General features: G+C 38.3%; 1 protein-coding gene across 5 annotated transcripts in view; it reads right to left on the reverse strand.

Annotated features, from left to right (window-relative positions):
• Positions 1–24,388, reverse strand: part of MPP7 (MAGUK p55 scaffold protein 7) — a 367,939-nt gene that overhangs the window by 242,571 nt on the left and 100,980 nt on the right. The window contains exon 1 of one of the 5 annotated variants that reach the window (XM_064591874.1): positions 7,225–7,437. The exons of the other annotated variants lie outside the window; for them this stretch is intronic. The gene's annotated coding sequence lies outside the window, so the exon portion shown is untranslated. Of the gene's footprint in view, positions 1–7,224; positions 7,438–24,388 lie in introns of those variants that run through there. 5 annotated transcript variants of the gene reach the window in all.

Genomic DNA, 24,388 nt, shown 5'->3' on the forward strand with positions numbered 1-24,388 from the left:
TGGAGATTAACAGCAATTTAGAACCGTTTGATAATTAAATACGCTAAAGCTCACAACACAGTGTCTGGCACGTGACCAGCAAACAAGAAATGCTGGCTATTATGACTGGAGCTGTTTAATTCAGGCAATGAGATTATAAAATGAAAACATAAAAGAAAGTAGCGAGATTAAAATTTACACTGGCCTGACACCTAGGAGAAGGCCATGTGGTTTAAATTTGGACCGCTGCTGCCTAATAACGGAAAATACACTACATTTATATTTTTTAGAAATCAGAAGCCCCACACAATGTGTTTAAGTCCATTTTTAATGCATTCTCCCCAGTTCTCTATAAAGTAAATTCAGTAATTTAAAAGCATATTTTAACATATATTAACAAGAAAAACAGATATTATAAACACTCGAAAAACTGGCTCACTTCAACCCGTGAAGCCTTTAAATTGCTGATTCATATTACAGAATAAGGAATAATGAGCTTGCCAAATTTCACTTGAAAAAGTCTAAGCTGCAAAATTCTATTAAAACCTTCTAAATTAGCTTTTTAACTATCAAAGCGAACGTTAGTATGAAAAAATTCACCAAAGAGACTATCTTGAACCAGACTATCTGAAGCAATGGCCTGCATTTTGTTTCATATTACAGAGGTTGACTAAGTTAAAATATGCAGAGAAGATTGTTAATTGAAAATATGACGGCAGTTATTTTAAATACCAAATAAAATATAAATCACGAAGCTAAAAAGTGAGAAAGACAAGTTTCATTAATGCCCATCTCTGAGGCTGTTTTCCCCAATAATTTTAAGAGGAAACTCCGCTTTGCTTTCATAAATTATTCTAACAATCAGGATTAAAATTCAATTACATAAAAGTGTTCCTTAATTCGAACACAAAAGAAGAAACAGACCATACATGATTTAAAGAAGGCACTCAATAAGACTTTTGTTTTGATGAGAAAATAAGGAGGAAATGGTTGAAATTTGCAAAGCATACACACACTCATTTCTACCACATGTATATGCGTGTGGGTAGATAGTTACTATGTGTGTGTGTGTTATGTAGATAATTTAAGCTCCTTATGCCATAAATCATAATTTAAATAGTACAAACTGCTTAACTATAGAAATATACAACAGTCTATACAATACATACGACCCCTTTCTTCACGCCTTGAAGAACTTAACAATGCTTCACTTTTATAAACCACAAACACCATATAATAAGTGATCTTATCTTATATCAAACATTCTATTACCACTAAGACAACCTTACATTTGCACAGCAAAACATCCTTCTGAGTTGATATTCCTGCTGTACACATAAAGCCACTTATGAAAGACCTCAGCATTTCTCACTTTTTATTTCATGACAAACACCCAAGGTTAAATTTTTCCAAAGTTATATTACTTAAGAAATATATGCTACAAAGTAATTATCTTCTCAGAACATATGTAAGTATATAAGTATAATGTAAGTATAAGCATAAGTATACTTGCAAAAGTATACAAAGTAAATGGATAAAAATCCCAACCAGTAAAAAATGCTTACTAGTTTGTGGAACGAAGCAGAGTTGCTGGGTTTAACTTTCAAACTGAGCTAAATTTTCGTAGTAATCATGTTATTTTCTTTGGCTAAATTTATTGAAAATACTTCGGAATTTGTCAGAAACCAGCCATAATTATTACTGACTGTTGTATGGAATCAATTTACTACAACACAAAAATACCAGCTGTTACAGTATGTCCTGAGAGGGATTACCGAATATTCTTAAATTGAAGTTCAATCCATCTTTCCATAAAAAGAGAGAGACCCAAACGCCAGGAACCCAACAGCGGTATCAAGTGCACCTGAAACATTTACAATACCCAATAGAACTATTACAACCCGCCTTTTAAAAAGGCTTATTTTTGAAATTTCATTATTCCAGTCGTACCTTGCTTCTATATATCACACAGTATCAGGTTCTTCTGGCATTGATCATGTGGAAACAGTGAAATATGTGAAGGTCTACGAGCTTACAACGTTCAGTTTCTACTGGCCCTGGGTAACCCCCTTAGGGCTCCCGTGGCACTCATGACATCTAATGGTCAACCGCGGAAGTGCAAGTGTTTGTCGCCGGAAGCTTTTTTTGGTTTTTTGAGTTTTCGGTAAAGCAAAAATTGTCTTACTGCACCCAGAGAAATGATCATCTGCAGAAATTTTCATTAATATGCACACACAACTATTAAGAAACATACACTCCCCCTGGGTGCCTCCCATCCCTCTCACTACTTCACTGCAACACCGCTTCTGACACCAACTGTGGTTTTCCACACACCAAGCAATCCTGCAACACGAGCTGAGTGTCCTGCAATTTGAGTCAATTCTGGCACTCTCCACCTGGAGACAGCATCCCCTCCCACAAGTTAAGGGCACAGTCCCACAAGACTGCCCACGCCCCCATGTCCCTCGCAAGTGCTTCTGATAATTCACTATAAATCAGACGTTCTCACAAACCCCTGCTTGGTTTTTATTAATTTGCTAGAGCCACTCAAAGAACTCAGGAAAACATTTACTGACTAGACCACCGGTTTATTATAAAAAGATACAACTCCGGAACAGCCAGATGGAAGAGATGCACAGGGCTCCCATTCCCTCTCCCTCTCTGGGTGCCCGACTCCCCGCCCCCGCCCCCGCCCCCTCCACGTTCACCAACCCAGCAGCACTCTGAACTCTGTCCTTTCAGGTTTTTATGGAGACTTCATTATATAGGCACGAGTGATTCAATCCCTGACCAGTGGTGACTGATGCTGCCCTTAGCCCCCCGCACATCTCCAGAGGTAGGACGGCAAATTCCAACTCTCTAATCAAGGCTGGTCCACGGGCAACCAGCCTCCACTCTCAGGAGCTTTACAAAAGGCACTGTGTTACCATAACCTCAGGTGTGGCTGAAAGGGGCACATTATCAGTAACAAGGTAACCTTTATCACTCTTATCACCTAGGGCTTTATTAGGAGCTCTGTGCCAAAAATGGGAGGCAAAACCAAATATGTCTTTCTTATCATAAAGCACAACACAACACCTAACCACAAAGTTTAAGCAGATGAACAAGAAATAAAATGCTGGACCTAGTTTCCAAACACTTTTCCTCTCACAGAGTATGCAAGAACATGAAAACATTTTTAGATTTTATTTATGTATTTATTTTACAGAGAGAGAGAGAGAGAGAACGGGAGCAGGGGGAGAAGCAGGGGGAGGAGAGAATCTCAAGCAGACTCCACGCTGAGCACAGAGCCCAATGTGGGGCTCAATCTCATGACCCTGAGATCATGACCTGAGCTGAAATCAAGAGTTGGATGCTTAACCAACTGAGCCACCTGGGTGCCCCAACTTTTAATTAACTCATCGTAAGTATTTAAAAATCCTATTAATATCCTACCGTTTCAGGAGACAGTAACTGTACCCAGTAATCCAACTGCAGGTTACTTCACCAAGTTACCAATATTCTAAGTTATGCTTTCAAAATCGGATAGAGCAATAAAATAATACAAAGAGGAAACTTTTTCTAAAAAAATTTATGATCCCAGGGTCCTGGCATGGAATCCCGCATCAGGCTCCTTGCTCAGCGGGGAGCCTGCTTCTCCCTCTGCCTGCCGCTCCTCCTGCTTGTGCTCTCTCTGACAAATAAAGTCTTAAAAAAAATTGTATCAGATTTTTTTAAAAGCTCGATTTGAAAGATTTATTATATATTAGCCAATGCAAGCAGCAAACCGGTATCGGTTAACATTATTGAAAACTTCATAAATTAGAACTGTAAGACAATAAAGGAGGCAACACATAGCTAGGTGGCATAAATCTGCTTATCTAAAATGGTAGTTATACCATTTACACCAGCAGTTCTTGAGTGTGGTCTGCAGACCCCCAGTGGTCTCCCAAGACCCTCTCAGAGGGGTTCATGAGGTCAAATTATCTTCATACAAATACCGAGATGCCATTTGCCTTTTGTACTGTGTCGACATCAGCACCGATGGTGAAAAGTGATGGGAAAGACCGCTAGTACCAAATTGAAATTATTCGTCCTTATACTCTTCAGTGCCAAGCACTCTCATTAGAAAAGAAGAAAAAGAGGAGGAGAAAGAGGGGGAAAAAAAGATTCACTCTAGAATGTTCTTAATTAAGTAAAAAGTTCTGAATCAAATTACTAAATGACTGCCTCTTCAGCATCCATCTTCTTACTATTCAGTGTGATGAAAGGACAAGCACCCAGAAAGTACGGCTGCTGTAAATGAAGTCATGTCTGTCTCAAAGAAAAACATCTGTGTGACGGTTTCTGTAAGCCAAACTAGTCGGTTTTTGCATGGAAAACTATTTTTACTTAAAAGAACAACTGAAAGACAAGTTATCCAGCTATTCGCCTTAATCAGGCTTGAGTATTTGGTAAACATTTTCTTGAAAAGGAATCAAATGAATCTGGGACTTTGAAAAAAAACAGTATGTGTTGCTAATGATAAAACAGAAGCTTTCGAGCAAAAAATAGAATTGTATAAAACTTGCGTCCACTAGAGGCTGCCATGGCCTCACTTTGCAAGGTGCTGAGAAATGGGCACACTAGAACCCAGCCCCTATTTTGCATAGTTCCAGTAGCTTCTCAATACGCAAAGGCTCTTCTGAGATCAGTGGCGATATTAACCAATGTAATTTTTTATGAAGTGTCTACATGTGGATTGTGAACCAATATTTTTGAAAATATCAATATATGACACTCAAAAATCATGCATGAATAAAAGATTCATTCAAAGTGCATACATTTTCAGATTTCACATTGCAATTCCCTTTAATAAATAACCATGCAACAAGTTTTGGTGTTGTATCAAAAAACCTCCACAATTCACTGAACGGGCTATCAAAACACTTGTCCCTTTTCCATCTGCAGACCTGTGTCATTTTCTTCATATCCTTCAACCAAAATATATAGCAACTAATTTTAAGTATGCACAGATATGGAAACGGCGGTCTATTAATCCAGGCACCAGAGAAATTTCCAACTTACTAAAGCTTTTGTTTTGGGAAACAAGTTATTTTTCACAGAAATGTTATTTTGGGGCACCTGGGTGGCTCAGTGACTTAGACGTCCTACTCTTGATTTTGACTCAGGTCAGGATCTCAAGGCCCCACCTCGGGCTCTGTGCTGGGCGTGGAACCTGCTTAAGATTCTCTCTCTCCCTCTCTCTCTGCCCCTCCCCCTCATCTCTCTCTGAATCCACCTCTTTAAAAAAAAAAAATGTTATTTATGTTAACAGGTAACAAGTTTAATATTGTTATTTTATTTTTAAGTAATCTCTACACCCAGTGTGGGGCTGGAACTCACAACCCTGAGATCAAGAGTCACACGCCCTACTGACTGAGCCAGCCAGGCGCCCCTAATATCATTATTTTTAAATGAACTGAAATAATTTTTTTCATTACTCAGTTTTAATTTCCAATATGGTAAACATCAGTATAATGCACATAAATAAAATTCTTTGCAGTCTTTAATAATTTTTAAGAGTGTAAAAATGTCCAGAGACCCTAAAAGCCAAGAACTGCTATTCTATGCCAGGGATAAGCACACATTTCCTGCCAAAGGCAGACAGTAAATATTTTAGCCTTTGCGGTCCATATGGTCTCTGTCTCAACACAGGCAATACACATATGAGTTTGGTATGACTTTGTTCCTATAATATTTTATTTACAGAGACTGAGAGAGGGAAGAGTTTGCTGACCACTATTCTATGCCATGACACCCTATCTGCTAATCCCTTAAAGATCTAAAAGTAGCATGCTTTCCAGTAACATTTTTATTATTTTTTAAATATTCAAAGGAAATGAGTTTCTAAAAACTACTTCCACTGTTTAATGCAGAAATGTATGCCAAACAACAGATACAGATTTTTAAACTATGCAGTTCCTAATTCATACACAAAAGTCACATTTGAATTTTGTCTATTCCAAGAATCTTATAGTCTGTCAGTACACCAAGAAAATTAAAACCAACTTAAAACTGGCAACATGTTAACTGCTATATGTAAGCAAATATGCTTTATACAACCAAACACAAAAAATCCTGTCTCTCAAGGAAAAGGGGAAAATTATGAAAGGTTAAAAACACCTCATCTTTTATCAACTCAAGAGGGTTCAATTATCACATAACACAAAACTCCTATCATCTCCTTTCCACAAATGGAAAGGAAGATACCAAAGCAAGAGAAAAAATAGAATCCCACTGAAAGAATCCTGTAACACTTTGAAGACTTAAAAGAGGAGAAATACTGCTTTATAACCCCCAGGTGAAGACACCCGAGCTTTAAAGCCATTAGGGAAGTCTGCAAGGAGCCCTGGCACACTTGCTCAAGGGGCATTAACCACACAGGTCAGGGCTGCCCCTGGTCAGGGTTCTTGGTGAGAAGGCACACACTGTCCCACTCGCTCACTCAGGTTCCCCTGTCTGGAAGCACTGGTGTAATGAATGAACGGACACTTACAAGCAATGACCTCATTCCAGACTATGCAAACCATCCACAGCAAATCAGTGCATCAGGACCCCCGGGGTTTTCCCCCAGACTGCCCTCAAGTAAAACCAGTGGCATTTCTAGAGCTGTGCACTCCCCCACCTCTCACAGTGGGACACTTCTTTTCTGATGATGACTTTTTTTCATTATATTTATGTTCTACCACCCACTACTAAAAAGCCTTGGATAGTCTTCAAGATTATACCATTAACCATCAATGACCCACTTTTTTTTTTTCCTGATTTTGACACTCTCCTCTAATTGGTAGGGATGGTAACTTCATATTTTCCGTGACCAATTCTCAACTCCAGATCCATCCCAGCATTCCATCAGCATTCCCTTAAGTCCTCTCTATTGGAAAAACCAATCTTGTAATCATCTTTGATAATTAAGATACATCAACATAATTTTCTAGATTTCCCTAAGGATGGAACCCGTATCATCGTGTGTCCTTAAAAACTGCGTAATGAACCTTATTCAGAAGTCCTTTGTGTGACCAGTTCCAACCCTCCAAGAGCTCCCTTTCCCTTCAAGGTCAGAACAACCTCATTAGTTTACCTATGGGGAGACAGCATTGCCTAATGAGGAGAGCACAGATTTTGAAATGAGACAGACCAGCTCTGCCATACTGACTCCCTGATCTTGGCCAGGCTATTGAATGAAATGAGATTAAATGCAATGACATAAGTAGAACACCTAACCTGTAACAGCCAATCAACAGATGACAGCTTTATTAACATTCTTCGGCCTCATTTTCATCACCCTACTTCTCATTTCCTCCAGTCTAGCAAACTTTTCGAGGTTCTATAATGAAAAGAATACAGGCTTTGGTGAGAGACCAGTCTCCTGATTCTACCACGTGCCACATGCACAACTTACAAGGTTTGAGACCTTGGGAAACCAAGAAAATACCAATTTAAGTTATATATATGTGTGTACCCATATGTGATGTATAAACATATAAATACAAATACATATACACATATATTTATATATGTGTATACATATTCATATAAAAATAAATATGTAAATATATACCTGTATATAAATATAAGTACACATACACTTATACACATACATATAAATATAAATACATACATGTATATAAATGTTAGTGAAAAATAACATTGAGTGCATACAATTTCCCAGACATTAGATTAAAAACTCAACATATATATATATTTATAGATTTATATCTACATACTTATATATAAATGTAATTTATATTAGTGACAAATAACATTGAGTGCATACAATTTCCCAGATACTAGGTTAAAAACTCAACATGCATGGGGACGCCTGGGTGGCTCAGTTGGTTAAGCATCTGCCTTCGGCTCAGGTCATGATCCCAGGGTCCTGGGATCGAGTCCCGCATCAGGCTCCCTGCTCCGCGGGGAGCCTGCTTCTCCCTCTGCCTCTGTCTCTCTCTCTCTCTGTCTCTCATGAATAAATAAATAAATAAATCTTTAAAAAAAAAACTCAACATGCATGATTTCATTTAATTCTTAAAATAATCCTATAATGTAAGCACTATGATCATTTTACAGATAAGGAAACTGAATTTTAAGGACCTTACCTTAAGTCCACAGCTTGAAAGGATTCTAATGCCAACATGTATGGATCTGATGCCCATTCTGCCAATCACACTACACAACGCTGCCCCTTAACTCTCTTATTTAACCTTTCCCATTCAGTCTTCTTAGCTATCAAATGGAAATAGTATCTCTGACTCACTTTTGGTGGTGGCTAAATGAAATCTATCTAAAGCACTGGAAACACACCAGATGCTCAAAGACTGCCTCCCCCCTTCCCACAACCTTTTCTTTAATATCCTTGTTTTATTTTATGCTATTTATAAATAAGAAAACTGCCCACTTTAAGTCCACATCCTCTAGCTTGCTCTTCAGTCCCCCGATATCGTGCCTTCTCTGACTGACCACCCAAAACCTCAAGTAAGTTCAGAAAACAATATTCCCAGGCTTCAATCCATTGGTTTTGAACACTTAGGACTACACATCTACAAAGCCCATACCCTACTTATAGCCATAGATATTTCCAGAAAACTACTGTCACATCTTGCAAGGTAGCTAAAGATATTGTTCCTCTATGTTCTGTACGGTAAACAATGGACAGACTATGTTAGAAGTTCAAGAACATGATTCAGACATTACTGAGTCTTTTTTGTTAACAAAATGTCACCAGAGCACTGACTAGAATTCATAGTTAGTAATTTCAAAATTTCATGGAAAGCCTAAAAATAAACCAGCCAACAAAACAAGCCTTATTAAAATTATGTATCACTTCCTATTCAAATTAACACACACAGGGATGCCTGCGTGGCTGAGTTGGTTAAGCATCTGCCTTTGGCTCAGGTCATAATCCCAGGGTCCTGGGATCCAGCCCCACATCTGGGAGCATGCTTCTCCCTTTCCTTCTGCCCTCCCCGGCTCATGCGTGCTCTCTCTCTCTCAAATAAAATCTTTAAAAGAAAAAAAAAAAATTCACAAACCCAAAAACAGAATAAACCTATGTTTATTAAAAAACTACATTTAACATCAAATTATAACAGTTACCAAAAATAGCCCTTTAGCAATAAAGCCTCTAATAGTAACACAACTGTGATTATCTGTACAGGTATGGTAGGTAACACAGGTGAAATATCCTAACAGTGACTGGAGTTAAAAGCCAAATGTGTACAGGGACTGACATCAGCAAGATGGTGGAACAGAAAAACCCCAAGGCCCTTGTTCCCTTAGGAGAAACTTAACAACAATATAAAGACCTAATTGTCTCAGACAACTCCAGAAACCAGTTAAGCGGTTGTATCCCCTAGGTGAGTAAAAGCCAGAAAGAGCCACACTGAAGCAGATAAGAGTTCACTGCATTTTTCCCTACCTTAATCCCCTTCCCTCATGCAATGAAGCACAATCAAGAAAACAAACAAACAAACAATACCCAGTTTCTCCCTAGGGGAGGGAAGGAGAAAAGAGGAACATGCATTCAATGATTTGGCATGCTAAAGGGACGCCCGAAGGTTTCTCTCTTGCCTGGCAATAAATGCTCACAGGAAGGCAGAATAATTTGGATGCCAGGTTGGAGGCTGCTCAGAACAAAGTCAAGCACTGGGGCCCATGACAGAATCAGGGAGATTGCACTGTCACAGGCAGATGCCAAAGAGAGGAAAGAGATTATGGGAGCCTAAGGAGAAAACAAAAGGAAACCTCAGAAATTACACACACAAGCCCAGAAAATATGCATCTCCAGAAAAAGTTTGAGAGGTTCACAGGACTTTAGTCAGGCTGATCAGTGTAGGTCTTGCACTCTGTGAAGCCAGTCAGTTAAGACTAGAAGAGATCATTGTCTTTTCAAATACCCAAATCTCAACAGAAGATCAAAAGGCCCACAAAGAAACAGGTAAAGATGCTTCGATCAAATGAGCAAAATAAAGACCCACAACCAATCCTAAAGAAATGGAGATCTATGAATTATGACAAATAACTTAAAATAATCATCCTAAAGATGCTCAATGAGCTAAAAGACACCACAAATAGATACCTAAATGAAATCAGGGAAACAACACATGAACAAAACAAGAATATCAACACAAAGAAACTTTAATAAAAGGTAAACTTTGGAGTTGAATACAATAATTAAACTGAAAATTTCACTAGAGAGATCCAACTTCACACTTGATCAAGCAGAACAAAGAATCAGCAAATTTGAAAACATCATATGAAATTACTGAGTCAGAGGAATGAAAAAAAAAAATGAAGGAAAGTAAAGAGAGCCTATGGGCCATATAGGACACCACAAAAAGACTATATATGCATTATGGGAGACCCAGAAGGAGAAGTAGGAAAGAAACAGAGTGCTATTTAAAGAAATAATGGCTGAAAATTTTCCAAATTCTATGCAAAAAATGAACATATAAATTCAAGAAGCTGAATGAACTCCAAACAGGGTAAATATAAAGAGACCCACACATTATAATTAAACTGTGACAAGTCACAGAAAAAAACAATCTTGAAAGCAGCAAGAGAAAAAGGACTCATCATGTAAAAGGAAACTTCTATTGATTAAAAGCCAGTGTCTCTGCAGAAACTTTGCAGGTCAGAAGGCAGTGATATGGTATATTCAACATGCTGAAAGAAAAGAGCTGCCAACCAAGAATACTGTATCTGGAAGGTTATCCTTTAAAGATGGAGGAGAAACTAAGACTTTCCCAGCCAGATAAACAAATGCTGAAGGAGTCAATCACCATCGGATCTGCCCTACAAAAAAATACTAAACGGAGGCCTTCAAGCTGAAACAACAACACAAAACCATATGAAACCATAATGCTCTCTGGAAAGGCAAATATTTAGGCAAATATAGAATCCTACAGTATTGTAATGTTGGTGCATAAATCACTTTTAATTCTTTTACAGAATTTAAAAGGCAGGGCGCCTGGGTGGCTCAGTTGTTAAGCATCTGCCTTCGGCTCATGTCATGATCCCAGTGTCCTGGGATCGAGCCCCGCATCAGGCTCCCTGCTCAGCAGGAAGCCTGCTTCTCCCTCTCCCACTCACCCTGCTTGTGTTCCCTCTCTCTCTCCTGCTGTGTCTCTCTCTGTGAAATAAATAAAATCTTTAAAAAAAAAAGAAAAAGAATTGAAAAGGCAAAAGCATTAAAGTATAAATCTATGTTAAAAGACACACGATATAAAAAAGTACAATTTGTGACATCAGGAAGTGGGGGGCAGAGACGTAAAGGAGTAGAGTTTTTGTATGCAATTAAAGTTATCAGTTTAAAATAGATTGTTAAAGCCTGAAGATGTTTTACGTAATCCCCATGGAAACCACACAGACACACAAAAAAAATCTATAGAAAATACACAAAAGCCAATGTAAAGGGAAACAAAGCATGTGACTAAAAAAAAAAAAAAACCAACTCATTAAAACACAAAGAAAAGGCAGCAATAAGGGAAAAGAGGGACAAAAAAGTTACAAGACAGAAAACATTTAAGGAAATGGGAATAAAAAACCTTCCTTTATCAGTAATTACTTTAAGTGTAAATGAATTAAACTCCCTAATCAAAAGACATAGAGTAACTGAATGAATTAAAGGAAAAACAAACAAAAAATTAGACCAACTATATGCTGTCTACTAGAGACTCACTTTAGATCTAAAGATACACATGGGCTGAAAATGAAAGTATGGAAAAAAAGATATTCCATGAAAATGCTAACCAAAAGAGAGCAGGGTGGCCATACTAACAGACAAAATAGACTAAGTCAAAAACTAACAAAACACAAAATAGGACATTATATAATGACAAACAGGTCAACTCACCAAGAAGTTTAACAGTTGTAAATATGTATATACCTGACATCAGAACTCCTAAATATATGAAGCAAACACTGACAGAATTGAAGGGTGAAACAGACATCAACGCAGTAATATTAGAAGACTTCAATGTCATTCTTTCAACAGAAAGAATGACCAGACAGAAAACCAATGAGAAAACAGAGGAGTTGAACAAAACTATAGACCAAATGCACTGAACAGTCATATACAGAACACTCGATTCAACAACAAAATACACATTTTTCTCAAGCACACATGGAACATTTTCCAGGAAAGACCACATGTTAGACCACAAAACAAGTCTTAACAAATTTAAGAAGTTTGAACCCATACCAAGTATCTTTTCTGACCTCAATGGAATGAAACCAGAAATCAGTAACAGAAGTAAAAATAAAAATCCACAAATATGTGGAAATTAAGCAACACACATGTAAACAACCAGTCGGCCAAAGAATAAATCACAAAATAAATTAGAAAATATCTTTAGACAAATAAAAATGAAAATATAACATATTAAATCTTATGGGATGTAATAAAGACAGTGTTGAGTGAAGTTTGTAGCTGTAAACAATTAAAAAAGAAAAAAGAAAAATCTAAAATCAGTACCTAACTTTATAACTCAAGGAACTAGAAGAACAATGTTAGCAAAGAAAGGAAATTATTAGAGCAGAGATAATAGGAGAAAACAAAAAAATTAATGAAACAAAAGTTTTTTTCAAAAAAATCAAAATTAACAAACCCTTTGCTAAGAATAAAAGATGACTTAAATAACTAAAATCAGAAATGAAAAAAGAAACATTACAACTGATGTCACAGAAATGAACCATAACAGACTATTAACAACTATATACCAACAAGTTTGGTAACCTAGAATGGATAGATTCCTAGAAACATACAACCTACAAAGTGAACATAAATTTAAAATGTGAATAGATCAATATCTAATAAAGAGATTGAAGCAGTAATCAAAAACCTCTCAGCAAATTAAAGCACAGGGCTAGATGACTTCACTAGAGAATTCTACTAAACATTTAAAGAATTAACACCAAAACTCCTCAAGTTCTTCCCCAAAATTGAAGAGCAAGGAACACTTCCAAGTTCATTGAGGCCACCATTACCCTGATAGCAAAGCCAAACAAAACATTACAAAAAAACTGTAGACCAAACTTCCTGATGAACAGTAATTTAAAAGTCCTTAAAAAATACTAGCAAACCAAATTGAAAAGCACATTAAAAGGATTACAAACCATTACCAAGTTGGATTTATCCTAGGGATGCAAGGATGGTTCAACATATGAAAATGTGATATACCATGTTAAATGAATGAAGGACAAAACCACATGATCATCTCAATTCATGGAGAAAACGCATCTGGCTAAATTAAATACGTTTCATGATTAAGACAATAAACTAGAAATAGAAGGAAACTACCTCAATATCATAAAGGCCATATATATAAAAAGTTCACAGCTAACATCAATGCTAAAAGACTGAAAGCTTTTCCTCTAAGATGAACAAAGCATTGATGCCCACTCTCACTACTTCTATTCAACATAATACTAAAATGTATAATTGCTTTGCAATTTGGCAAGAAAAAATAAATAAAAGGCAGCCAGATTAGGAAGGAAGAAGGAAAATTATCTCTATTCACAGATGACATTACATGATCGTGTATGCAGAAAACCCAAAAGATTATACACACACACACACACAAATTGTTAGAATGACTAAACAAATTCAGCAAAGTTGCAGGATACAAAATGAACACAAAAAAATCAACTGAGTTTTCAAACACAAACCACAAACAACCCTAAAAGGACATTAAGAAAACAATCATACTGGGTCGCCTGGGTGGCTCAGTCATTAAGCGTCTGCCTTCAGCTCAGGTCATTATCCCAGGGTCCTGGGATCGAGCCCCACATCGGGCTCCCTGCTCAGCGGGAAGCCTGCTTCTCCCTCTCCCACTCCCCCTGCTCCTGTTCCCTCTCTCGCTGCATCTCTCTCTGTCAAATAAATAGATAAAATCTTTAAAAAAAGAAAGAAAGAAAACAATCATACTGATAATAGCATCAAAAGAACGAGATACTAAGGAATAAATTCAACCAAGAAGGTCAAAGACCTATAGATTGAAAAACTTGCAAAACACTGCTGAAAGAAATTAAAGAAGATGCAGATAAATGGAAAGATACAGACTGGAAAACTTAAAATTGTGAAAATGTCGGGGCGCCTGGGTGGCTCAGTTGGTTAAGTGACTGCCTTCGGCTCAGGTCATGAACCTGGAGTCCCAGGATCGAGTCCCGCATTGGGCTCCCTGCTCAGCGGGGAGCCTGCTTCTCCCTCTGACCCTCCTCCCTCTCATGCTCTCTGTCTCTCATTCTCTCTCTCTCAAATAAATAAATAAAATCTTTAAAAAAAAAATTGTTAAAATGTCCATAGCACCCAAAGCAATCTACAGATTCATTATATCCTTAGCAAAAATCGTAATGACATTTTTTGCAGAAATAGAAAAACTGCCCTAAAATTCATATGGGATCTCAAAGAACTCTGAAAACGCAAATCAATATTAAAAAAGAAGAAAAAAGTTTGAAGCCTCACAATTCCTGACTTCAAAACATATTACAAAGCTACAGGTAAATGTGGTACTGGCATAAAGACAGACATACAGACCAATGAAATAGAAATCAGAACCCAGAAGAGAAACTCTCAGACATACAGTCAAATGATCTTCAACCAAGGTGCCAGGACTACTCAATAGGGAAGGGACAATCTCTTCCACAAGTGTTGTTGGCGGGGTGCCTGGGTGGCTCAGTCGTTAAGCATCTGCCTTCAGTTCAGGTCATGATCCCAGGGTCCTGGGATCAAGCCCCGGATTGGGCTCCCTGCTCAGCAGGAAGCCTGCTTATCCCTCTCCCACTCCCCCTGCTTGTGTTCCCTCTCTCGCTGTGTCTCTCTCTGTCAAATAAATGAAATCTTAAAAAAAATACAAGTGTTGTTGGCAAAACTGAATATTCACATGCAAAAGAATTATGTTGGATCCTTACCATACACCATATACAAAAATTAACATGAAATAAGACCTAAACATAAGACCTAAAACTATAAAACTCTTAAAAAGAAAACAGGGAAAAAGCTTCATGGCACTGAATTTGGTAACGATTTCTTGGATATGACACAAAAGCACAAGCAACAAAAGTAAACATAAATAAATGGGACTACATAAAATCTTTAAAAACTTCTGAGAAACAAAGTAAACAATCAACAGAGTGAAAAGACAACCCACAGAATGGAAGAAAATACTTGCATATCATATATCTGATAAGGGATTAATATCTAGAATATATAAAGAGCTCCTACAATTCAACAAAAATAAATACATGGGCAAAGAACTTGAACAGACATTTCTCCAACAAGCACATGAAAAGATGTTCAACATTATTAATCATTAAAGAAAGTGCAAACAAAATCACAAAGAGGTATCACCTCACACCCATTTACTATCCAAAACAAAAACAAAAACAAAACACAGAAAATAACAACTGTTGGCAATAATGTAGAGAAATTGGAACCCTGTGCCCTGTTCGTGGGAATTTACAATGGTGCAGCCACTATGGAAAACAGTATGAAAGTTCCTCAAAAAATTAAAAATGGAATTACCATGTGACCCAGCATAATTCCACTTTGGCTTATATACCCAAAAGAATTGAAAGTAGGATCTCAAAGAGATATTTGCGAATCCATGTTCATTGCAGCATTATTAACAATAGCGAAGAGGTTAAAGCAAATCAAATGCCCATTAAGAGATGAATAAACAAAATGTGGTGTACACACAAACACACACACACACACAGATGACAGAGTATTATTCACCTTAAAAAAGAAGGAAATCTCGTCACATGCTACAACATGAGTGAAACCTGGGAACATTATACTAAGTGAAATAAGCCAGCAGGGCAAAGAAAACTACTGTATGACTGCACTTATATAAGGTATCTAAAGTAGCCAAAGTCATAGAAACAGAAAGTAGAATGGTGGTTGCCAGGGGCAAGGGGGTAAGAGAAATGCGGAGTTGTTTGATGTGTATAGTTTCAGTTTTGCCATATAAAAAAAAGTTCTGGAGATCTGTTACACAACAATGTGAATATACTTAATACTACTGAACCATACACTTAAAAATGGTCAATACAGGGCGCCTGGGTGGCTCAGTTGGTTGAGCGACTGCCTTCGGCTCAGGTCATGATCCTGGAGTCCCGGGATTGAGTCCCACATCAAGCTCCTTGCTCAGCGAGGAGTCTGCTTCTCCCTCTGACCCTCCCCCCTCTCATGTGCTTGCTCTCTCTCATTCTCTCTCTCTCAAATAAATAAAATCTTTAAAAAAAAATGGTCAATACAGTAAATCTTATGTTATGCACTTTACAGTTAAAAAAAAATGAGTGTAACACTTGAAGACAGTCTAAGAAAGAAATGAAATTACTACAAATTAATAGTAGCCAGAAGAGTTGCCCAAAATAGTAGCCAATAATAGTTGCCCAATTATTACCAGAGACGGGAAAGCTTAATTCTAGCAACAAGCAAACGGATTTAAGCAACATTTGCAAATAAAAGCCAGCCTTCACTGTAGAGCATGCACAGCAGTCTTGGAACTTAAGGTTGAAACACATAATATTGTTGTAATTAGGGGCACCTGGGTGGCTCAGCTGGTTAAGCATCTGCCTTCGTCTCAGGTCATGATCTCGGAGTCCTGGGATTGAGCCCCGCATTGGGCTCCCTGCTCAGTGGGGAGCCTGCTTCTCCCTCTGCCTCTTACCCCGCTCATGCTTGCTTGCTCTCTCACTCTCTCTCTCCCCCTCAAATAAATAAAATCTTTTTTGAAAAATCATTCTTGTAATTAAACTCACAAATAAACACTTTGTCAGAGAGCAGGTACTAATACCAGGAAATTAGACTACAAATTTGGGGTACAATAAATGGTTTCAACCATCACTACCATTTATAAATGACAACACAATTGCTATACCAAAGTAGATAATGTAGTAAACTTCATGACACTCATTTATTTTGGACAGTTTTCTAATTGTGGTTAGACAGTGGTGAGACCCCACAGTATTTCTGTGACTTCTCCCCTTCCAGACACATGGGACCTGACCTGCCTTGACCAATAAAAAGAAAGCATCAGGTTTGTCACTCCCAGGAAGACACATTTAAGTACCACTGAGAGAACCTTGCATCTCCTCTTTCGCAAGCCATCCAATGTTCAAGAGAATGGCACCTCCATCAGCTCAAGTCTTGACAGAGGATGACATCGAGCTGAGTGCCCCACCAATGTGAAATGGACAGATAGCACGAGCCAGAAATAAACATTTATTGTTGGAGTTGTTTGCTGCTAAAGCACAATCTAACCCATCCTGACATACTGGCCATTTGCAAAAATCAATGGTATAATTTTTAAATAATATAAATCATTTAGTCTAAGATACATTGTTATTTACCAGGTACTAATTAATATTGTGTGGTTCAACCCAGTAGTTCCTAAAAATAGAGCCTACTCAAAACATCTGCAATGAATCTGGGTATTTATAAACATGATTTCATGTGTTTACTCACTTGACAACAGAAATCATGCAAATTGTCTAGTTTTGTCAGTTTCTCAGGCCCTAAAATATGGCTATAAAAAACAAGCTTTCTAAAAATCAATTCTTGGGGTGTCTGGGTGGCTCAGATGGTTAAGCATCTGCCTTTGGCTCAGGTCATGATCCTAGGGTCCTGGGATCGAGCCCCACATCGGTCTCTCTGGTCGGCGGGGAGCCTGCTTCTCCCTCTCCCTCTGCCTGCTGCTTTGCCTACTTGTGCTCTCTCTCTGTCAAATAAATAAAATTCAATTCTTTTTTTAAAAAAAGATTTTATTTATTTGACAGAGAGAGGGAGAGAAAGAGAGATTGAGAGAGAGTGGAAGGAGGGGCAGAGGGAGAAGCAGACTACCCGCTGAGCAGGGAGCCCGACACAGGACTTGATCCCAGAACCCTGGGATCATGACCTGAGCTAAAGGCAGACACTTAACCGACTGAGCCACCCAGAAGCCCACAAAAATCAATTCTTATTTGTAAAATATTATTTATAGTATCAAAGTTAATTGTTATTTCCTAATGAGGGACAGCACTAAAGAGGTAAACTAAAATGTCATACACAGTAGTTGTTAATGCATATTTACATACCTATTTTTTAAAGCTATCACAGATAATGATAAAAGAAAACATGCAGTTCAAAAGCACTGGTCATGTATAATACAAACAACTTTATATTAAGTTAGGTTTTCGTCCACAGGGGTCTGTCCTTACACCCTTAAAGGAAATCCTCACTTTCTTGCACAGGAGTTTATATTCATAAAACACTCATCTATTATAATGGTTTCCAAAACTGAAAACAAAAGGGAATAAGTCCCTTAAAGAACAATTCCAAACCCTATTCTTATACAGAAAAATAGTGAATACTGTATTAACTAAAAAGGAACCTGTTCTGGATTGGCCCTTCATATATTACATGGTAGAGAATCTCAGACTTGTAGTCTATCATATGCAAGGGTAGCTTTAACAGTATTTCATTTGTTCACATACCTTTTAATGCTAGCTTCTTCAAGTATGTCAATATTTAAACTTCATTAATATGAGTTCCTGGAATCTACTGACCATACTTTGTAAATCCTTAATTTGTATATCACAGCTCTGAAATGATTATTTTCATTTCCAGAGTGAAACAAATGACTGGAAAAGGGAAAAAGTTACCATTTCCAAAGTTTCCTGTGAAGATGGAACAAAAATTAAGTTGCCAAGGAAAGTAACATGCCAGTCATTGTTCAAAACCATGGGAAACGTTTACACAAGAGAATGTTTCATAGAATCCTGCAACGCCTTTGAGTGGATTCATAGACACACTGACTTAAACTCACAAGCTCTGGAGAGATACGTACAACGTGACAGGGAGAAAACTTACTTTTCGGTTCATTTAGGTCAAGAAATTTTAGGATTAGAAGAATCTGACTGAAAAGTCTGACTGAAAAAAAAAAAAACTGTGTGTGCAGGGACAGAAAAAAAATTAAATACCATATGGAAGCCAGCTGTCAGTCACTTCCTAGTCACACAATCTCGAGGAATCAGGCCACACAAGAAACAGCGAAAGACGCACTCCGTGCACATCGATACTGCTCAAGTGGTTCAAGTTTCACAGGTCTTTCCCCAAATGGCATCTTAGTGGAGTCCCTTGGCCTCCGTTTCTAAAGTCTCCACACAGACCCCCCCACCCCACTTAATGTTTCTTAGTGCTTATCACAATCTGTGATGGATATTTCATGTGTCTTGTCTGTTGTTCAGTCTTTCCTAGTTGAAGACAAGCCACAAGAGGGCAGGGACTTTAACTGTGTTGCTCACTGCTGTGTTCCTATTTGTTGAATGAATGAATGAATGAATGAATGAGTGAACGCTGGAATCTCTACCAATTTTAGCTATGATAATATCACACAAGATATTTTCTGCCTTATCCCAGTTCCTGGTTGTCCCTCCCAAAGGAGGAAGACTTGCTGATCCCATTGGTCATAATGTAAAACACTTAGTAGGCCAAAGGTAGAGGAGACAACTTCCCTAACTAATTAAAGACATTAAAAGGCTGGCATTTGGGGCACCTGGGTGGCTCAGTCGTTAAGCGTCTGCCTTTGGCTCAGGTCATGATCCCGGGGTCCTGGGATCGAGCCCCGCATCGGGCTCCCTGCTCAGCGAGAGTCTGCTTCTCCCCCTCCCACTCCCCCTGCTTGTGTTCCCTCTCTCGCTGTCTCTCTCTCTGTCAAAAAATAAATAAAATCTTTAAAAAAAAAAAAAAAAAAGGCTGGCGTTTATGTCCCGTGCCCTTTGGCATTTCCAGCTCCCTGCTCCCCCTGCCATCACCTATGTTGGTGCCAGTCAGCCCGCCTCCTTAGCGCTCTCTGCATCACACATGGGTTGGATCCTACCTGTTGTGCTCGTCGCACACCTGCTTTCTCACACACACATCCTCTGACCTGGGCCTTCGCACAGTTCGAAGGCCTGGCCCTTCTTCCTCTTTGTGGGAGAAGGTGGGCAAGCTCCTCTGTAATCACCTTTTTTCCCCCTTCCATCGAAAAGCTTGGCATGGACCACCGTCTCAGACAAGAACACTGGCCACTGTCTACTGTTGTACCGGAAAATGTCTTCTGATTAAAAAGTTTTCCAAGTTTTTTTAAGTTTCTATTTGAAATTTAATAGCACTTACCATAGATCCATCTCCCAAAAAAGAGGAAGAAAAAATACTATATAACCACAAATTAGTCATTGTAAACCAAGCCTTTGTCCTGTGCAGCATCTCTTACTGGGTATAACAGAATCCAGTATCTTTACCCCCAAATCCTAAACTGTTCTGATTTTATCTCCCTGAACATCTCTCCCCTGATGTCCTTATTTTGGAGAGATGTTTGCTTAAGTATTTAGGGATATAGAGTACTGAGCTCTGCTACTTATCTAAAATCCTTCAATAGACAGATGGGGGGAGGGAGGGCAGAAGGAGGGGGAGAAAGGAAGTACAAGAGGCACAATGTTACCAATTGTTGGCTCTCGGGTGGGCATAGGGGTATTCACTGTACTGTTCTATTTTTCTGTATGTTTGAAATTTTTGTGATTAAAAGCTTTAAAAAAAAAAAAAAGAAGAACGTCCAAGCCTCCGGGCCTCTCCTATCTCAGAGCTGGGTGTCTCCTTCGGAGCCCACTCAGCCCACCTAGCAAATGCACTGATCCTGGAACTGGTCTGTCCCCACTTCAACCAATCTTGCACACTGCTGCCAGTATCATCTTTCTAGAAACCGAAATGATGGCATTACTGACCCATCTGATGATTCAACAGCGCTTTCATGATACAGCTTATAAACTCCCTAAAACGATACCATGCCCTCTGTCCCTAACAGTTTCTTTCATTGCAAAAATCACACCAACACCCTCTCTCAAAGTTCCTACAAAACTACCTGCAGATCCCTGAACACACCATGTTATTTCATGCCTCTGTGTAACCTGCTCACTCTAGTTCCTCTACTTGCTTCAAAATATGGGTCTAATTGTACATAACTGCATGTTTATTATCACACCGCCTACTGCTGAGCAGTGTGGGCACAAAGGACCATCGTGAGTGACAAGAAAGTCTAAATTGCACATTTATACGTTCTCTTATTCAAACTTGCATATTACTATCCTGCAATTCCTTGTAACATCAGCAGAGGGTGCCATAATTTCACTTTTAACAGTAACATTAAAGTCCTAACAAAAGCAAGTTTCACAATTTCAGATGCAGTGTTAATGCTCTACAAAATCTATTTCTTACAAATAGGGAATCTGAGAATGAAAACATCCAGTATCAATTTAGTCTGAATAGGGGTTTTTTATTTCAAAAAGAAACCACACAATAATACACCAAAATTCTCAATGTGACTACACCACTGAGCCAACAGTTAAACTTGTAGGAATTTATCCTAAGAAATAAACCACGATGCAACAATCTAAATAAAATATGAGAAAAGGTTCGAGTTTTTAATGACACTATCCTTACTGCAGAGTGATGGCTTCGCTCACAATATCAACATTCAACTGACTCCAATCCATCTGTACCAACACCAGGAGCCTCTACTCCCCACTACCTCTTCATTCAAACTTTTGTCATTTGTTTTACTCTTGGCCTTCTGGTCTACACTTTCTTAAGCTAGTTCCCAGCCCATCTTTAGTTTTGGTTTTGCATTTCCAGAAGGGTATTGACAACTTGAACAGTGACTACATTTTTAGACAGGACTGTAGATCTCAAATTTTCTGGAACTTTCAAAATTCATTTCTACTTTTTGTGAGTTAACTTATATATTTGCGTACAGTCATCCAAAATTTATCAAAGTCCTATGAACTGAATGGTACTATACAGGCTACAAAAGGGTTTATCAAACTGTAAACACACTTAGATTAATTCCACTTCTAAAATTCTGAATCTGTGCATCTAGATTTTATTCTGTGGCTTTACTCATGACCTTCAGGGACTCAAGTAAACTAGGGCATGTCTTACTTATAGTATTCTGAAGCGGGCATCCTATATGAACTAATCACTGTTAGAGCTCATCCTCATCTGGAAGGATGGAGGTTGGGACTGAAAAATAATGGAACCCCCCAGAATACCTAGGAATTTTATTAGGCTTTCCAAAGACGTTAAAAATCAATTATTACTTATGGCTGCGTCAAATGCCAGGAAGCCGGCATCAATTCTCATAAATGCAGTCTCCCCATTAAGGTCGTCCATTTTTCAGACAATCTGCTACCAGTCATTGTTTTCTTCAATAGGCAGGAGGTAAAAATGCAAGAAATAAGGTCTCTATGCCAAAGCATTAAGAGGCAATCAGATAAGATTGTTTATCAAGTTGGCAAAATCATCTCTTACCAGTGAAAACTCAATAGACACTTGGGACCATCTGAAATCTGAAAAGGCAGAGGGACATTAAAAGGTGAATAATCGGGGCGCGTGGGTGGCTCAGTTGGTTAAGCGACTGCCTTGGGCTCAGGTCATGATCCTGGAGTCCCTGGATCGAGTTCCGCATCAGGCTCCCTGTTCAGCCGGGAGTCTGCTTCTCCCTCTGACCCTCCCCCCTCTCATGCTCTATCTCATGCTCTCTCTCAAATAAATAAAATCTTTAAAAAAAAAAAAAAAGTGAATAATCTCCTGATAAGAAAAGCTTCCAAGTCTGACATACCTGTCCGGCAGAAACCCCCACTCACCTGACAGCTCCAAGTGTATCTGGTTTCCTAAAAAGGGTCTCTTCTCATTTGTAGCTCTTTAAAGATTATTTTTATTTTTAGTAAAAAAAAAAAAAACTAATAATAATCTGACAAGAAGAAATGTACTAAAATGCCAAGGGGAGCTGCCAGCTAAAAACGGACTGGGGAGAGTAGGATTTTATAGTTTAAAGGTTGCTGGAAAAGCTCACATGGTTAGCCAGATCAATGTAAAAAAGAAAAAGGACCTGTAAAAGACAAGGACTCTAACTTCTCTGCAGCCTAAGAAACTGGGCCAGACTGGGGGAGTGGATTAATCAGAAAGAGGAAAAATAATAAATCTGTGCTACCACTATATCTTAACATCAAGGAAACCTGTAAATATCATGTAGAAAACAGGTCTGCTAATTACTTTTCCTTACCACTAGATAGGCTTCTAGTAAGATTTACAATGAAAAGTTCTCCCTCCCTAATTTCTGCAACAGTTACACAAAGTGAACCAGGCAATTGTGTTCACTTGATTGTTCCAGACATCATTTCCTAAGTATTAAAAAAATACTTTTATTATTTCTACTCCTTTGTGAGTTATCTTTGGTTGCATTCTAATCTCTTTGGATTAAGAAAATATAACAAGGTCTCAAAAATATTCTTTTTACTCTCCCCCTACACCACCTGAGAACATTTCTAAAACCATTAATTTCACCAACTAGCCAAGATTTCAAAGAGAAAATCATAGCTGTCCAAGTTCTGAAAATCTTGCTAAGCATGCCTTGTGGTTCTAACGCTGTGTTTCTCTGCCCTGATCCTTGAAGAGTAAATTGCTATGGAGAGGAAAGACTCAAGAAAAGGATCTGATAAAAGGCTAGCATTTGGAACACGTGACATTACTGTACCAAACGTTTAGGTGAGGGAGGGATTACCTAAAACCATTGTACTTCCAGTCCTAAGTACTCCTTTTGCAAGGCTCTGGCAAATACAGCTAACTAAATCAGTACTGCATCATCCTGAATTAATAATCTGATCTTAACACTTTCTAATATCAAGGATTCCCAGATTCACTATACCTTAAGCAGTAAACAGAGAAACTAGAGATGATTACTTAAAACCTACCAGACAGAATGACCCTGAGTGGCAATAATAAGTATTACACAGATAGTCATAAAAGAGATGTACCTCGAAATGAAAACTTGGGCAGATTATATTTAGCTGAGTAATTCTGCTACCTAGACTCTAAGCAGGTCTCCCAACCACAAGCATAGGAATGGCTGAGGGGAAAAACAAGGTGAGACTTGCTATCTTACTCATCTCTGTTAAGTGCTGGCTATAAATCAAGGCAGCCTGCCCAAACACACAAAACAATATAATGATGATCTAAGAGAGAGCTGTTGAATTTATGCAATCAGGAAACCTGCACAAAATTAAGGGACAAGCTATGGAGGCCTCAGATGTAATTGCTATGTTCTATGGATCTGAAAATGATTAAAGAATGGGGGCGGGCGGTAGGGTTCTGGCAGGAATCTGCAATCAAATACTACACATCAATTTGTTGTAAAATGGCAACTAGAAATTACTGAATTTTCAGCATTTTCCCCTTTTTATTCCCCAAATTTTCAGACTCATTCTAATACAGTACAAAGGTACTTTGGGGGGAAAAAAGTATAGAAAAAGGATAGGGATGTATTTTTTCTTAAGTCTTCAAATTTATTATTGAAATACTTTTTCCTAGTCA

Source organism: Mirounga angustirostris, unplaced genomic scaffold, assembly GCF_029215605.1.
Source record: "Mirounga angustirostris isolate CCGP_5_RB_7025 unplaced genomic scaffold, mMirAng1.0.hap1 SCAF_5, whole genome shotgun sequence".
NCBI lineage: Eukaryota > Metazoa > Chordata > Mammalia > Carnivora > Phocidae > Mirounga > Mirounga angustirostris.